The sequence below is a fragment of the Hippopotamus amphibius genome, chromosome 2 (assembly GCF_030028045.1).
Source record: "Hippopotamus amphibius kiboko isolate mHipAmp2 chromosome 2, mHipAmp2.hap2, whole genome shotgun sequence".
Lineage (NCBI taxonomy): Eukaryota > Metazoa > Chordata > Mammalia > Artiodactyla > Hippopotamidae > Hippopotamus > Hippopotamus amphibius.
Window position 1 is genome coordinate 150,870,344 of NC_080187.1, and position 14,114 is coordinate 150,884,457.

A 14,114-nucleotide genomic window follows, 5' to 3' on the forward strand; every position below is an offset into this window, starting at 1 on the left:
CTTTCCATCAGTTTACTGTGAGAATCGCGTGGAAAGGCTTAGTGCGGCGCCAAACGATGAATTGGTTCTCAGCAAACGTTAAGGAGGATCAGTCCCAGAGTCCTTAAGCTTGGCGTTTCACATCCTTCCACACACAGTCCCCAACTGTCCTCCAGGGTTTACACTCGGCTCCACGCTTTTTCTAAACCCTCCCCTGAACGTGCGATGCACCCCGTGAGTTCCAGACCCTTCTCCATTTACCTGACTCCAACTTCTCCTTCACGCTTCCCTTAGCACAACCCCTCCTTTGACCGCAGACAACCACAAAGAACCCTCCGTCCATTTGTCTGTACGGCACCTGGTCTGTCTTACTCCTTAGAATATCAAAGAAAGGGGCAAGGGCCTCTTTGTGACTCCACCACCACACCAAAACTCAAGCACACTTCTTTTTTATAACGTTTTGAAAACAAAATATTTTAAAATAATTCAAACTTCAATAATTCCAAAGCGTTTTAATATAAAAATGAATATAGTGGGACTTCCCTGGCAGTCCAGTGGTTAAGACTCCAGGTTTCCGCTGCAGGGGGCACAGGTTCCATCCCTGGTCCGGGCAGCTAAGATCCTGCATGCTGCCAGGTGCGGCCCAAACAAACAAACATTGACTGGCTCATCTCTCGATGCTCTTTCCTTATCTGCAAAATGTACTTCACTGGCTTTTTCTGAGGATAAGAATCAGATAGTGAAAAGTCCCTTTCCCACCTCAGTCCCTCTTCTGCACCTTCCTCAACAAAGATACTACTATTATAAGTTGTTTGAGTATCCTTGCAGTTTCTTTATCCAAGCGCCCTCATTGTGTTCTTTCTCCATTTATATTAAAGTTAATTTTTTTGCCTGTATGTTTTAATTATGTAAATAATATTTGAATAGTTGAGTTGTAGATGACGCAACAAATTCAGAAGTAGAAAATACATGGCAAAACTTGAGGAATCCTTTTATTTTCCCTCATTTACCTCCCCATCATTTTGCATGGACATTTTTCTATGCTTCATAATTGTTTTTTCTTTTACCATAAATGGTCTGTATGTATTGTTCTGTCTTTTTTTTAACTTCATGATATGGCTGAGAGGTCACTCCATTTACTTATTTGTCCATCTCACATGTTTAATTGTTCATGACATACTGTAGTATAAATAGACCATATTTATCTTGGTTCTGTTGCTGGACATATCAGTTATCCATACTGTTAGAAACGTATGTCTTTCAACCTAAACCGTTGTGCCTATTGTTTTTATATTTTTAGGACCCTAGATGTAGAATTACAGAGCCAAAGACTGTAGGCATTTTAAACTTATGAAAGGCTTTATTTCAGCCAACAATTTAAGAGAGGGCCTGTTTTCCCACATCCTTGCCAAACATGGTATTATCAGTCTCTAAAAACTTTTTTTTTTAAACTTGTTTTAATATAATAGGAAGTTATGTTGTGCAAAGGAAGCCAGACACCAAAGGCAATACACTTTAACGATGGTGTTAGAAGTCAAGATAGAGACTTCCCTGGTGGTGCAGTGGTTAAGAATCAGCCTGCCACAGCAGGGGACATGGGTGCCATCCCTGGTCCTGGAAGAACCCACATGCCACAGAGCAACTAAGCCTGAAAGCCACAACTACTGAACCCATGTGCTGCAACTACTGAAGCCCACTCACCTAGAGCCTGTGCACCACAAAGAAGAATAGCCCCCACTCTCCACCACTAGAGAAAGCCTACACACAGCAACCAAGAACCATTGCAGCCAAAAATACATAAATAAAATAGTTTTTTAAAAAATGAAGCATGTACATTACCATAGTATATTTTAAGATATTTTGATAACTGTATTTCGATATAATTGTTTCCTTCATAATTCTATTTTTTTTATTTTATTTTATACTGGAAAAACAGCTCATTGGTTTCTCTGGACTGCCACAGGGGTAGGAGGGGGAGCCCTTGGCACAAAGCAGTCCACCCACACACGTATACTTTATTATTAGTGTTGTTAGTATTGGTTCATAACATTTACCTTTTTCTTTTTTTAAGAACTTTTATTGAGATACAGTTAACAGACAATAAACAGCATATATTTAGAGTGTACAATTTGGTATCCCAATCTCCCAATTCATTCCCCCCCAACCCTCCCCGCTTTCCCCATTTGGTGTCCATATGTTTGTTCTCTACAACTGTGTCTGTATTTTTGCCTTGCAAACCAGGTGATTTGTACCATTTTTCTATATTCCGCATATGTGTGTTAATATATGATATTTATTTTTCTCTTTCTGACTCCACTCTGTATGACAGTCTCTAGGTCGATCCATGTCTCTACAAATGTCCCAGTTTCATTGCTTTTTACAGCTAAGTAATATTCCATTGTGTATATGTACCACATCTTCTTTATCCATTCATCTGTTGATGGACATTTAGGTTGCTTCCACATGACATTTGCCCTTTGAAGAACCTGTTTCTTTTGAATATCTGACATTCTGCATTTGTCTGATTGTTTACTTGTAGTGTTACTTAACTCATTTCCCTTTCCCTGTATTTCCTATAAGCGTAAGTTCTGTCTAAAGACTTGATTAGGTCTAAGTTGAGTGTTTTTGACAAGAATATTTTATAGGTGATGCTCTGCATTTCTCATTGCATCACATCAGGAGGCACATGATGTCGGGTTGTCTCATTTGTGAGGCTAAATTTGATCACTGGGCTAAGGAGGTTAATAAGATACTTAGCGGTTTTGCATAATCAAACAGTATTTAAATTTATGGAAATTTAAAACTATATACAAAAGCAAAGTGAATTGTACAATGAATCATGGTTTGTACTCATCACTCAGCCTCCCTAGTTATTAACATATGGCAAATCTTGTGTCGTTGGTATCCAATTATTCCTCCCCCACCAAAATACATACACACAAATTCCAAATATGTCTATTTCATTTCTAAACAAGTGAGTACATATCTCTAAAAGAGAAGAGCTTTCTAAAAACACAATACCATTACTACATTTAAAAATAAATAATTCCTTGGGACATCCCTGGTGGCGCAGTGGTTAAGAATCCGCCTGCCAATGCAGGGGACACAGGTTCCACACCTGGTCCAGGAAGATCCCACATGCCTCAGAGCAACTAAGCCCGTGCGCCACAACTACTGAGCCCTCTTGTGCTCTGCAATAAGAGAAGCCTCAGCAATGAGAAGCCTGCATACCACAACAAAGACCCAACGCAGCCAAAAATAGATAAATAAATTAATTATAAAAAAATAAATAGATAAATAATGCCTTAATATCTTCAAGTATTGAGTTAGTGTTCAGATTCCTGGGATTGTCTCATACAATCTCATGATTGTATTGTGTATGTCACAGTATAATCTTTTTTTTTTTTTTCACAGTATAATCTTATAATTAGTTGGTTCAAATCAGGATCCAAACACAGTCCATGCATTTCATTTGGTTATATTCAATCTGTCTCTTTTTATTGCCATTTACTTGTTGAAGAAACTGGACCACTGAGAATTAGCACCCTTTCTTAAAATGATTTATTTATAGAATAGTTGAACATAAAGTCTCCAAATGTGAGTTCCATGGGAGAATAAAATATGTTTAACTTAGTATATCTTTGAATATATTCATTTAGTACAAATAGTAATAAATCATTAGCCAACATAATGAATCACTAGCCAACAACAAGAAGAAAATATAGTTCAAGATTGCGCTAATTTCTAAATGCTACTTCTGAAGGAGCTGTGATCATAATGTCCTCACTTGAGCTGAATTTAGGTCCACATCGAAGCAAACCATTGCTTTTCCTACAGCTGGAAAGGAAAGGAAAGGAGAGGAGAGGGGAGGGGAGGGGAGGAAGATAACTACTGGATAAAAGGTATACTAAAACAAATTTAAAATCAAAATGACCTCTCAATAGAACACGGACTGCATTAGTTTCCTTGGGCTACCGTAACAAAATACCACAAACTGGTTGGCTTAAACAAGAAATGCAAAAAAAAAAAAAAAAAAGAAAGAAAGAAATGTAGGGACTTCTCTGGTGGCACAGTGGTTAAGAATCCGCTTGCCTGCCAATGGAGGGGACGGGGGTTCGATCCCTGGTCTGGGAAGATCCCACATGCTGCAGTGCAACTAAGCCCGTGCACCACAACTACTGAGCCTGCTGCAACTACTGAAGCCCACTTGCCTAAAGTCTGTGCTCTGCAACAAGAGAAGCTACTGCAATAAGTCATCGCACCACAATGAAGGGTAGCCCCCGCTCACCACAACTAGAGAAAGCCTGCGTGCAGCAACAAAGACCCAACACAGTCAAAAACAAAAGTAGATAAATAAATAAATCTTAAAAAAAATGTATTCACAGTTCTGGAGGCTGGAAGGTCAAGGATAGGAGGGGCTGCTTCTGCTGGCTCAGGAGACTCAGGGCCCCCGTATTCATGACAACCCCCTTAAATGTTCTCAAGTCAAAGCCCTCCTTCCTGCTCACCATGCTACCCCTTTAATGGGAAACCTGGCAAGGCTTTGAATTAAGCTTGCACAACTCAGTAATTTGCAGCATCTAAAAGATCTGGATTTGGAATCAACAACATAGCTATATGAGCTCAGAGGTTCCTGAAGGGAGGTTGTGGGGGCTTTGACTCCACAGCCATGCCTGGAGCTGAGCACCCTGAGCCTTTTTGTCCAGTGTGCTGCCCGGTGCAGCAGGAAGGGGAGCCCACCACAGTCCTATTGGTTCTCCCACGGCGGCAGAGAAACAGTCTCATCTCTGTGCTTCTGTTTTCCTGGCACTGTGTTCATCATTCTGCATGTATCAGCATTGGGTGAGGAAGTATTCGCAGGAGGGATAGGAGCTAGAGATTTAGGAAGCCTCAGAAATGCGAGCTGTGCTCAGGACGTGGCAGGGGTTGGGGTGGTAGGGGGATAGAGGGGGGGGCGCGTGTCACCAGCGCTCACTGGGGGTCCTTGCAATTTCAGGAGTCCCAGGCACCTCCACTGCCATCCACCCAGGGGCTGGATCACCAAAGCAGGCACTTCTCAGGGGGTTGCCCCAAACCTCCAGCAAGCTTCACGCCTATTCTCTGCCCAGGCATCTGCTCACAACCCTTCATAGAAAACTGACTTGAGCTGCTCCTCCATGTCTCACATGAGCACCTCTCACTGGAGGCCGTCCCCAGAACTCTGACCGGAAGGTGATTCCAGGAGCAGCCCAGTGGGCTCAGTCATCTCCTGCATTGCAGGCAGGATGTGCAAAGACAGCAGGGGTACAAAGGCATGTGGACGCTAGGCGTGGACCAGCAGGGTTGTGTCGCCAAAGGTGATGGTACTGAACACACCTTTCATCGTAGTGCTTTTCTCAGTCAACAATCCTTCACTGAAATCCCTTCACATCAATTGTATGTGTACATCCATCCTCTAGAGGCTGAGTCATCTTCAGACGTAGATTATGGTAATTCAGCCAGCCATTTGACCAGTCAGCTTGGTCCTGGACGCCTCCCTTCCCCCACCATCTCCGAGGGTCAGACACTGGGAGATTCTCCTCCCCCATCCTCACTGTCACTGGGGGGGCGGCATCTCATCTCTCATCTGTATTGCTATAGTCACCCCTTAATTAACTTTCCTTCTGCCTCCAGCTTGGCCCAGTTCTAATGCAGTCTCCACTATTTCACCAGAGTAATTGTTCATAAATTGCAAATACTTAATTTTTCTACAATAAAAATTTGAGCCAGCCCCACTCCAATATTGAAAGTGCTTCAGTGACTAGTCTTTGCACCTGGCATAAAGTCCAGACCTCATGGCACATTTCACAAGACCTTTCAAGGGATGCTGTCTCCTGACATCTCTGTCTTCCTTCATCCTTCTTATGTCTGAGTATAATAGCCTGGCCCCTCGCCACAGTGCAGACACCTCACTTTCACGCTCCCTGCCAATTCAGCCGAGTCCCTATTGTACCCTCATGGTGGGTCAGCTGCTGCTCCCAGGAACAGACCCGCCTCAGAGATGACCCTTGTATGTGATAGGAGTTGCAAACATTTTCCCAGATTGACATTTGCCTTTGACATTCTGTATGTATTTAAGTCTCTCCAGGACTTCTTGTTACGTTCCATGGTTTTGTCTGATCGTTCATGTACCCATTATTCAGGCAGTGGAGTGGGTTTGGTGCCTGCAAGTGCCCCTCCTCCACACTGTTCTTATGTTTCAGAGCCTCCCTGGCTATTCTTGCTTAGTTTTCCAAATGAACGTTAAACTCAGCTTGTCTGATTCCAAGAAGAAAAGCAACAACAACAAAAACAACCAAAAAACAAAAACAGCCTCCCCCCCCAAAAAAAAGTGCTTCTGTGTTTCTATGGGATCATATTAAATTTACAAATTAGTTTAGGAAGAAATGACGATAATTGAGTTTTGCAAAGTAAGAACATAGTGGGTGCAGTTCTACTTTTGTGCCTTTCAGGGATGATACAATTTTTCCACATATGTGTTTTACACATCTCTTTCAAGTTTGTTTTTCTGCATTTTTGTCTTTTAGTTGCCATTATAAATGGAATATTCTGTTCCATTATGTCTTCTAACTTATTTTAGTATATGCGTGAAGGCTGTTTTTCATGTATGTTAATCTTGCATTCTTTGTGTTAATGCTGTTCACAGACTACGTCCAGCTCTCTGTCTCCCCCTAGTGGGGACCTGGGGGCATTGCCAGTCCTGGCCCTTGTGGGTGGACGGGCCCCTTGTAAACACAAATGAGGTGTCACTTCTGAGTCAGAGTGTTTAATTGTTTTTTAAACTAATTAAATTAATTAATTAATTATTTCTGGCTGCGTTGGGTCTTTGTTGCTGCTTAAGGGCTTTCTCTAGTTGTGGTGAGCGCAGGCTACTCTGTTCCAGTGTACAGGCTTCTCAGTGTGGTGGCTTTTGTTGTGGAGCACAGGCTCTAGAGCGCAGGCTCAGTAGTTGTGGTGCTCAGGCTTCATTGCTCTGCAGCATGTGGGATCTTTCTGGACCAGGACATGAACCTGTGTCCCCTGGATTCTTAACCACTACGCCACCAGAGAAGTCCCAGAGTGTTTGGTTGTTAGTGGGAGATGCTCCAGGCCTTTCTGTCCCTCTGCCATGTTGATGGACAGTTTTTAGGAGCAGCTGCTCTGTCAGCCTGATCCTGACGTGCTAAGGTGTGACACGAGCTCTGCCAACCCACAGAAAACTCATGGGTCCAGCAAAAAGCAAACCTATGTTGTGGTGGCCTCCAGGGTTTGGAGGCTGTTGCCATAAATAGCAGGCATTCCTCTGTGAATGTCCGTGTCAGTGTGTTTATCTTAGCATCTCATGGTAATTTCTACTTTATAAAGTTTCTACTTTCTATTCACTATGCATATGTTCACATTTCTTATGTCTTGTTTTAATATGTACCTGGAATTTGTTTCAACCAGGTCTGGTAAGACACACAGAAATGACTGTTGTAAAGCCAAGAAAGTTTTACCCCCAGTTCCCTAGAGGCAGGAGACATGGCACACAGGGCCCCCCAGAGAAGTGCCAGGGTTGGAAGGCAGAGGGGGTGAGGGGAACACGTGGGCACAGGGTTTACTGTGGTTTCTGCAAGAAGAAACGGGCAAGGCGGGGTAGGCGGGGTAGGGCCGGCTGCTGTGAGTCACTGCATCAGGCTCCAGCTTGGAGGGGCTGCCTAGCTGTCTCTAGCCCTGGGTGATTGGCCCAGAGGGAGAGGGCCTGACAGAGGAAGGGGCTGGGGGTGTGGGCTCTGCATTGGCTTGTTTTTCCTATGAAAGGGATGCTTGCGGGGGAGTCGTGTGCCATCACTAGGAATTAGAGAGCTCTGAGAAGGGTGAGCTCTCCCAGGTCAGCAAGACCTCAAAAATATAGAAAAGAAGAAGCATGAGTAATCCATCTCCACGCTGAACTGAACCCTTCAGTGTTATAAAGGGGCCTTCCTCAGCTTACTTAATGCTTTTTGGCCTAAATTCTGCTTTGTCAGATATCAGATCATGACCCTTGTATTGCCTGTTGTTGCTGTTATTGTTTTATCTTTGCCTGATCAACCTTGTTCCCCTGCTTTAGCTGTAACCTTTGTGAATCACTTTGCTCTACATATATTTCCCATATACAGCACAAGTTGGCCTTTGCTTTTTTTAATTAATTAATTTATTTGTTTTATTGGCTGTGTTGGGTCTTTTTTGCTGTGCCCAGGCTTTCTTTAGTTGCGGTGAGTGGGGGCTGCTCTTCGTTTTGGTGCACGGGCTCCTCATTGCCGTGGCTTCTCTTGTTGTGGAGCACGGGCCCTAGGCACATGGGCTTCAATAGTTGTGGCACTTGGGCTCAATAGTTGTGGCTCACGGGCTCTAGAGCACAGGCTCAATAGTTGTGGTACACGGGCTTAGTTGCTCCATGGCATGTGGAATCTTCCCAGAGCAGGGCTTGAACCCGTGTCCCCTGCATTGGCAGGCAGATTCTTAACCACTGCACCACCTAGGAAGCCTGGCCTTTGCTTTTTGAGGTGATGTGAACGTGCTTTTTTTTTAAACAGCTGCATTTAGCCTGTTTAAATTTGTTGCTATGACAGATATGGTTGGTCTTAGTTCTGCCATGTTATATTTTCTATTTATATATAACATTTAAATGACTTTCACTATATTTTATTAGCTTTTTATTTTTATTGAAGTATAGCTAATTTACAATGCTGTATTAGTTTCAAGTGTACAGGAAAGCAATTCATTTATATTTATATATAAATATATAAAACTATATATTTATATTTATATTTATATATAAAATATTTTTTCAGATTCTTTTCCATTATAGGTTATTACAAGATATTGAGTAGAATGCCCTGTGTTATACAGTAGGTCCTTGTTTTTTATCTATTTCATATATAGTAGTGTGTATATGTTGACTCGAAACTCCTAATTTATCCCTCCCCTCCATCTTTCCCCTTTGGTGACCATAAGTTTGTTTTCTGTATCTGTGAGTCTATTTCAGTTTTGTAGATAAGTTCATATGTGTCATATTTTAGATTGCACATATAAGCGATATCATATTTGTCTTTCTCTGTCTGACTTACTTTGCTGCAAATGGCATTATTTCATCCTTTTCTATGGCTGAGTATTATTCCGTTCTGTATATATACCACACCTTTATCCATTCATCTGTCAATGGACACTTAGGTTGCATCCACGTCTTGGCTATTGTAAATAGTGCTGCTATGAACATTGTTTCCCTTTTTCTTAGAGTTGGTCCAGATGATCTGCCTCAATAAAACTAGTTTATATCATTCCTCCTCCCTTTCTCTCTTCTGCCATCCAATTTAGTTAGTCGTTTATGGTTCATACGTTTTTAGCATCTTCCTTTGTACTGTTATACGTGTTCACGTATTTATATTTGATCTGCCAACTTTAAATATTATTTTGGACTCCCATGTAGTACAGCCAAAGCATCTGTAAGTGGATTCTACTTTCTACGTTCTGCCATTTTTGTTTATTGAACCATTATTTTTTCAGCAGAATATTGACATTCTTCTCTGTCATTTGTATCTATACCTTTGCTTTTACTTAGCTGTACAGTTAAATACGTTTACTGCTGCCTTAATTTCCCTTTGCCAAGCCTCCATGCATTCTTTTTTTTAAAATTAATTAATTTATTTATTGGCTCCATTGGGCCTTTGTTGCTGCACACAGGCTTTTTCTAGTTGTGGCAAGTGGGGGCTACTCTTCATTGTGGTGCACTGGCTCCTCATTGTGGTGGCTTCTCTTGTTGCAGAGCATGGGCTCTAGGCGTGCAGGCTTCAGTAGTTGTGGCACACAGCCTCAGTAGTTGTGGCTCACGGGATCTAGAGCACAGGCTCAATAGTTGTGACAGACGGGCTTAGTTGCTCCATGGCATGTAGGGTCCTCCTGGGACAGGGATCGAACCCATGTCCCCCGCATTGGCAGGCTGATTCTTAACCACTATGCCACCTAGGAAGTCCCTCCATGCATTCTTGATTGGCTGGAACTCATCTTCTAGTAGTTTTCTCAAGAAGGATCTATTTGACTGACATTTCCTGAACTCATAGATGTTTTAAATGGTTTGTCTATAGCCTTTTTCCATGAAGGAATATCCTAGATAGGTATAAATATTTCTTAGCTCACACTTCTTTATTTCTTTCAGTATCCTGCAGATGTGACCCCATTATCTTCAGGCAGTGAATTTGGCTGCCAAGAAGTATGTTACCAGCCTGGGATTGTTTTTCCTTCTTGCTGAAATATTCAAATAATTCTCTTTATCTTTAAAACATAATAATGTTATAAGGCTATAGCGTGGTATTGATTATACTAGGATAGTTACCTTATATACAATGTGTCCTTTCAATGTGTAGGATCAAGTATTCATGTCAGAAGTTCTCTCTTTCCGAAGGTTGAATCTATGATTGCTGGTCTTAGATTTCTCTCCCGAAACTGCCGTCCCCTCTGCTCCTGATTTTCCTGCACTTTTCCCTGATTGGATACCCAGGATCACCCTGTGACGGCTATCCACTTTTGTTTCTTCTTAATTAATGAAAGGCTATTGAGGAGATTGTATGGCTTTAATTGTTTTAGTATTTCCATTTGTGTGCACATAATTTTTTTCTGAAATGATGAGATAAAGCAGCATATATGTGCATGGTACGATGTATTTTTTTTTCCAACTAGTTCTCAACTCCAGTGGGAAAGAGAAATGTTAATTATTTGGTCTTTCCTATTTTTAATTAATTAATTTTTATTTAGTTGTGCCATGTCTTAATTGCGGCATGAGGGCTCCTTAGTTGTGGCATGCAAACTCTTAGTTGCAGCATGCATGTGGGATCTATTTCCCTAACCAGGGATCAAACCTGGGCCCCCTGCATTGGGAGAGTGGAGTCTTAACCACTGTGCCACCAGGGAAGTCTCGGTACTATGTATTTTTTTAATTTCTTTTTTTGAGAATCAGCAGAAGAGGGAATCACAAGCCCTCGGAATGTGAACCACAGTACCTGTCCACCGTGACGTGACTTGACGTGACAAATGCTTTTCCTTGTCTTAAAATTTCATGAAATTTTATTACCAAGGCATTTCACAAATTTAATTAGCATATCATTTTGTTGAGCTTGCCTGATTATAAGGAAATAATAAGATACCTCCGTATTAAAAAAAAAAGTTTTCTCTTTTGATCACAGTTTCAATTTTTTTTTCCATTATTTTCAATTTCTTATTTTGGGCTCCATGGCATTTCCTTCACCTGTAGCCTCTATCTACCATTTCCCTGTAGCCCTTTGTTTCTTTATTTCTGTTTCATTTTGTTCACTTTACTAATTTTCATTTTTATGGTCCTTACATGTTATCTGTACCTGTTTTCTCTCTGCTCCCTTATAACTGAACTTCATCTCTGAAATTATTTTAACTTCTAAAAAAAAATAAATTTATTTATTGGCTGTGTTGGGTCTGTTGCTGCGTGCAGGCCTTCTCTAGTTGTGGAGAGTGGGGGCTACTGTTCATTGTGGTGAGTGGGTTTCTCATTGCAGTGGCTTCTCTTGTTTTTTTTTTTGCCATGCGCGGGCTTTCTTTAGTTGCGGTGAGCGGGGGCTACTCTTCGTTGTGGTGTGCAGGCTCCTCATTGCCATGGCTTCTCTTGTTGTGGAGCACAGGCTCTAGGCATGTGGGCTTCAGTAGTTGCAGCACATGGGCTCAGTAGTTGTGGCTCACGGCTCTAAAGCACAAGCTCAATAGTTGTGGCACACAGACTTAGTTGCTCTGTGGCATGTGGGATCTTCCTGGAGCAGGGATAGAACCCGTGTGCCCTGCATTGGCAGGCAGATTCTTAACCACTGCACCACCTAGGAAGCCCAGTGGCTTCTCTTGTTGAGGACCATGGGCTCTAGGCACGCAGGCTTCAGTAGTTGCAGCATGTGGTCTCAATAGTTGTGGCTCGTGGGCTCTAGAGCACAGGCTCAGTAGTTGTGGCACACAGGCTTACTTCCTCTGTGGCATGTGGGGTCCTCCCACACCAGGGATCGAATCTGTGTCCCCTGCATTAGCAGGCAGATTCTTAATCACTGCGCCACCAGGGAAGTCCCTATTTTAACTCTTTTTTCTTCTTTTTCCCCCTGAGTTTAGTCAGCTCCCCTTTCACATCTCTGCTTCATCATTTTCCTTCATGGATGTGATGCTTTAGTGCTAAACTAAAGCACCATATACCCCTTTGAGAGACAGAATAAAATACACCGTTTAACTTGAGATCGAACCCCACTTGATGCTCCTCTTAAGACAATAAAAACCAAAATGAATTAGAACTTTAAAGCACAAGCACGTCACCAGTAAGCAGTGCTAGAGGGTGAAACCTGTACCTGCTGGTACCCCAGTCCCCTACTGTGTATGACAATCACAAACTGAGACAGCGCCCAGAAGGAAACATTTATCAGGCAGCTGCCTCCATCTCTCAAAGCTCTGGGTTGAGGTCTTCCAAACAGTGATACTGTCCTACCAGAAATACTGCTGGAACATCACTGAAAACCCTCGGGTCGGCTGCAGGAGAAAAGTGAATATTTCTAGCTGTGCAAACTGCTTTTGCACATCAGTCAAGAGTCTGTGCAAACAGAATCAGAGGGGAATAGAAATCGGATAGTCGGCTAGCGTCTCCCACTGTTGAACATTTAGCCTTGAAGCTCAGGATACAAACTATTTAGATCTATGATTATTCCCATAGAGATGGACTTAATCTTCAAAAGAGGTTATAAATTAAGAGAAGAAAAGAAGAATCCGTGTGTTTTAAGGGCAGGGAAAGGTGGAGGAGACAGAAAAGGGGACATGGAGTGTTCAGAGTCATAGGGCAAGGGGACTGTTACGATGTCGTGTTGGAGTCAGGCCTTGTGGTGACCTCCCCGTGGCCTGGTGGCCTGCCAGTGTTTAGGAGATGGCATGAGTGACACCTGAACGAGAAGCGCATGTAGTACAGGTGAGTCTGTGGGGAATAGAGTAAGGACCCAGCAGGTGAAAACACCTAAGATGGGGTTGGAGGGATCGGGAGGTTGGCCAAGTCCTGAGGCATGATGGGCGGGCACGGGAGAGGGAGGTCTCAAGGCTGTTCAGCAGCCCGGAGCCGTGATGCGCAAACAAGGTCAGGTTCAAGGGAACTGTGGCTCCAGAAGCTTAGGTTCTGATCAAGACAGACCTGGCCTTGAATCTCAGTCCTGTCACGTACCAGCTGGATTTCAACCACACGTGATAGAAGTTATGCATAAGCCTTATTGTGCCACTTATCCTGGATGGTCCTAACACTAAGAGCTTTCCGTGTGCTATGAACTTTACGAACATAGTCTCCTCGCCTCACTTACCCTGCCTAGGAATTTTCATCAGGTGGGTTTTATTATCCCAATTGCATAGAAACGCAGCTTGAGGTTTCGCGTGGTGGTAAGCTGTGTTCACTGTCACAGAAGTGGCCGGAGGTGGGGCCAGGCCCAAAGCCTGGGCTCTTGACTATTCTGCTGGACCCATCCCACCCTCTGATGAGTGTGCTGGGTTCAGGGCTCACAGCCTGTGGCCACCCCCTGTGACCCAGCTGCGGACTCTGTGTGGCCTCAGCCTGCTCCATCACTGTGATGCTGTCACCACAGTGGGTGCCCTTCCACCTCATCCTCCCTTTGTGTGACATCTGGGGGGACTCTTGAGACTTACAGTGAAGAAGATGAAAGGGGATCTGGAAATGTATGCTCTCTGAGCACCAAATCCTGCTCCCAGGCCACCAGGGCCCTCCTCCCGTCCCTCTCCTCTAGATTTCCTGTTTTTATTTATTTATTTTGTTTATTTTTTAAGGACTTTTATTGAGATATAATTGACATACAATAAACTGCATATATTTGAAGTGTACAATTTGATATTATTTTTCTTATTAACGATGTAAATATGGCAATCCCAATCTCCCAATTCATCCCACCCCAACCGCGTCCCCCCTTTGGTATCTATATGTTTGTTCTCCCAATTCATCTGCCTTCCCCCCGCCCCCTTCTCCTCTTGGTGTCCATATATTTGTTCTCTACATCTGTGTCTCTATTTCTGCCTTGCAAACCAGTTGATCTGTACCATTTTTCTAGATTCCACATATATGCATTAATATATGATAT